We start from the raw sequence: 4,504 nt of genomic DNA, 5'->3' as shown, positions 1-4,504 counted from the left end.
TTTGAGCGGCTCGCTTGACCTTCCGCCTCAAGCCTAAAGTCCTCTCGGCTTGACTTATACAAGGTCCCGAAACTCCCATCTCTTCTCCCCATCTGCATCGCTCCTACACGGAACCAAGGAGGCACATGGATGAAGGTAATCTGCAACATCTACGACTGAAATCGGTTAATTCCTGCTCTAAATCCGTCTGTCGGCAATCTCACCACCTCTTTCGGTCGGCTCTCCCCTTCACGGGATCATGCGCCTCCCTCTCACGTGCAAAGCTTGGTCGCCTCCTTCCCTTGCGGCAGGCGACCCAAGTCATCGGCGATCTCGTCGGCTTCCATCTCCTTTCAGTCGAAAGCCTTGCCAGAGCTCTGATCACTAGAGGGGCGGCGACAACATTAGGGCATATATAGCCCTGAACAAACCGTCTAGCAAAGGTATGTTCATATTTATATATGCTAGGATCGTTTATCGAAGATATATACTTGCATACCTCATGTCTCTCTTTTTCGTCCTTCGTATGCCTTGCGAGGTACATCGATTTGTGCATTGAACACCAATTGAAAGAGAAGAGCTTAGAGCAAGCAAGAGAACACGTCTACAACTGCCATGACAAAGAGACATTTTCTAAACTAGGTGTGTTTCCTTTCTAACAAGCCTCCTAGGTTATGTGTTAAGTTATATGATTTAAGCTGATGTTAGAAGAAACCCCTAGACTAGGAAGTTTTTCATTGTGATCCCCCTCCTAGGGTTGGCATAGCTCAAGATGAGATTGTACTAATCTCGTTGTTTGTCTCGACGACTTCATTTGGATGAACATTTGAAGCCTACCAACCAAGAGAATAAAGACGTTGCTTTGGTCTTCTTTCTCTCGGTCACGAAGAGTTCTCCTTGCGAGAAACCTCAGCTTTATGTCGGGCGAACGAAAGTGAGTGTCTTGTTGCCACACACAATAAAATGTCGGTACACTTCTCCATTCATTTGGGTTTTAGATCCTATGTGAGTTCGATAAGTGGTTTTGATTTTCCATAAGGATGTTTATCGCATTGCATCATATTTGTGTGTTTTGCATGTCATTTCCCCATGTGTAATGCACGTTTTTTAAAATATGCATAAAAATATAGTTTTACGATGTGATGTTGATCAGCCCCCCATTGTTGTTTGGTCTGGTCGTTCGCTTACCTTCGGTCAGCTCAATAGCTTGCCCGATTCCGTTCGATTTGATCGGTCGTCCCTTATTGGATGGCTTGATCGATCGCACGATTTCGATCAGTTCGATAAACCATATACCTTCGGTTGGTCGATCTTAATAGCATTACATTTTGCACCAACATGTTCACGTTCGTATAATGCATTTCTTGCGTGCATACGTGAGTGAACGGGTTCATTTGTGCTATGAGCAAAGTGTAATTCCCTTTGGGTGGCTTGTATCAGGCACAACCAAATCCAAATTCATTTGCATGTTGAATCATGATTGTTTGTATGTATATCATACGATTGCTACATCATGCGGACTTTCACGTGCACCTTGGAGCATTTCGTAGTGAGCATATGTTGTCATATGCCTGCAATGAATGCGCAACAAATATTGAGGGTGGTTAGCTCACTTAGTGCTAGTCTACCTTGGGAATCGTTCGGCGAGTCATGACACTCATTGTGTGACCCCGTCATGATGTCTCGTCTATGTATGTACATTCACTTCACCTTATGTGAATGTATTTGAATAGACCTTTTGTTTGTTTTTTTGTATGTAGTTGTTTCACTTTGTGCAATCATGCCAAGCTTGCAAATCATATATCATGATATAAGGACTCAAGAAAATTTTGGGTGTCACAAATGTTCTCTCACACTTAGCTTGAGCGACTATGATAAGTTAAACCGTCTTTGGCATTTAATATGAATGTTCGTACCTTGTTGAGACATTCATGTTATGTCAATTTGTTTAATGCGTTACACATGTTTGCTCGCATTTAGTTCGAGCGACTAAGTTATATGTGGATGTTCAAACCTTGTTAGAACATTCATATTGCACTCAATCACTTACTGTGTCACAAATGTTCGCTCGCACTTGCCTCGAACGACTGTAGTACACTAAATTCACTTTGTATTTTTTTCATGTGCATTTTCTAACTCGTCTTGATGGCAAGTCTACCCTTATAGATGGGTGACCCGTTGTTGGTCGCATTGATTTAACGAGCATTGCTCGCGGACATATCTCAGCGAGCAATGTGATTTTCTTGCATTGTAACTAGCACGTGTATGATAGTGCCAAGGAACCAAAAGTTCTAAGGTGTGTCATTTTGCAGCATGTTATGAACCTGCATATTTTAAATATAAAAAAATAGATCTTTTCTGTTATGTATCATACTTCTTATTTTAAAATTATATGAGTTGAACCATATCTGAGGTAATCTCTTAAAATATCATCCTCAAGTGACGCTCATTAGATGTCTTGGATCTTTAGGATGGAGTCAAGATCGGTGATCCCGTCAAAGTCATACACCAGCCTTAGCCACACACTTTCTACATACACAGATGTTGTGTTAGGACACCTTGCTGTAGATGTGTGTTCCTTGGTTTGCACCCTACCTGAGCATTTTTGTGTATTGTTGTGTTTACTGGGTTTGAGAATGTGCATTAGCATATTTAGGGGCAATCTCTTTGCAGAATGCCATGTCCACAAGGGAAGAGTTGTCATAACTTATGCTAACGCTTATTCTGCAGATGTTGAGCTATCTTCCCACCGGATATGACTTATTATATGATTGCATGCTATAACCCATGCTAACTCGTTTTCTTACTAGTCGAGTCTTTCATTTTGATTTTTCCAATTTACTGTTTAGGGTATGTAGGTAGTCTGTAGCAAAAATAAAATACAAGCACGGGTTCTAAGGCGTTTGATGCGTGGAACCATGTGACGGGGACCAAAAGCATCTGCTCATGTCTCATACCTTAATTGTGAATTTCATATTGATGTATAGAATTAGGACGATGCATATATATGCAAAGCATAGCTGTCATTTTCTCTTTTCTGTGATATATCACCGATCAAGCAACGCCCTACCTATTTATTTATTTATTTATTTGGCTTGATTTACTTTGTGTTGTGAGTTCATATTTTTGAATTCTTCTGATTATGATTTATCTAGAAATCATGCGTAATACAATTTAGACTCTTCAAGGATCTAAAAATACTCTTTTCTATAAAATTCTAATAATAAAAAATTGAGATAAATAAAATTTAGGATTAAAATGTTGCAATATATTTAAAACCAGCACTTTACTTTTCTGTATGTCTTTCGGGTCTATTTTAAAATGAGTTGCATGCATGGCTATATCCTCATTCATATTTAATAGTCTCCACATTAAGGCTTGATAGATGATTGCATCATATCAGCGTGTCCCGAGGTGAAACCCTCGTGCTTCTTCAACCCACCTAACCAAGCATATGATTTATACTTAGGTGGTTGTCTAGCACGCCTAGGGTGTTAGAGGCTTCCCCGGCCTAGATGGAATATAAGTCATTTGGGGGAACATTTTGGCTATGTAGACGGAGCTCTCTTTTCCTTTCCTTTCCAGTGGCTTCCTCGTCATATACTTGGACAGTATAAGCCTCATCTCTTTCAGCTCCGCCTTCGTAGGGTCGTAGGGATTAGATTTTATTTCCCTTAAGCTTAGGGCTACTGAGGTTTCTTCAAACGACGCAATTCATGAATTGTTGACAATAAATCTCTAATCGAGTTGGGTCGAAAACCTTCACCACCAAATAGATTTAAGATCTTAATAGATTGGGATGACGGATTCATGGTATCCTGACCTGGCTATCTCTGCCCGAGTAGGATTTCTCTAGCTACCTTTTGTTGAGCCTATTTGAGCTCAGTCGTCCCTTTGTGACTTCGTTGATGTCATCTCAACAGCTTCGATTGCTGATATGTCGTCACTCATTTGAGGTAAGGTGATTCACCATCTACCTTTATAGCGCGGTAAGCTTTAAAGTATAAGTATGTTCATGTTAAGTCAACCAGTTATTTCCTCGGCCTTGCTCGTCAACATACAGTCGTCCATTTGTGGATACGAGAGATTCATCCTCTCACATGTGGCTCAATATAGATTCTAAAAACAAGGCTCCTATTATCAAGAGTATTCCAAGTGTCCCTCAATACATAATTAACTAAAAGGATGTCCTTTTAAGAGTTGTTATTGACCACAAATTAAAAATATTCTTTTTGGTTTTGCAATTATGATTTTTTAATGTGGGGATTCTCTTCATGAATATTATGTTTAGAGGTATTTCGATCTGATTCTATTTGAATGTATACTCTAGTCCTGTCACACGAGGATTATCTTATATAGATTCTTCATTCTTTTTAATTTATTTGTCTATTTCCAACATTTATTCAAATCTTTTTGATTCCTTTCTTTTCCGGATCATTTTTAATGATCTGGGAAGAAGATTTACTTGGAAAGGAGAAATCATGCGATGATATATATATATATATATATATATCATATATATACT

General features: G+C 39.3%; 1 protein-coding gene across 1 annotated transcript in view; it reads right to left on the bottom strand.

The window, feature by feature from the left end:
- The window catches only part of LOC110035515 (thioredoxin O2, mitochondrial-like), a 49,308-nt gene that overhangs the window by 29,530 nt on the left and 15,274 nt on the right, over positions 1-4,504 (bottom strand). The window lies entirely within an intron of this gene.

Source organism: Phalaenopsis equestris, unplaced genomic scaffold (assembly GCF_001263595.1).
Source record: "Phalaenopsis equestris unplaced genomic scaffold, ASM126359v1 Scaffold198002, whole genome shotgun sequence".
NCBI classification, from domain to species: Eukaryota; Viridiplantae; Streptophyta; class Magnoliopsida; order Asparagales; family Orchidaceae; genus Phalaenopsis; species Phalaenopsis equestris.
Note: the sequence above shows the minus strand (reverse complement) of the source record. Positions and strands in the feature narration are given on the sequence as shown.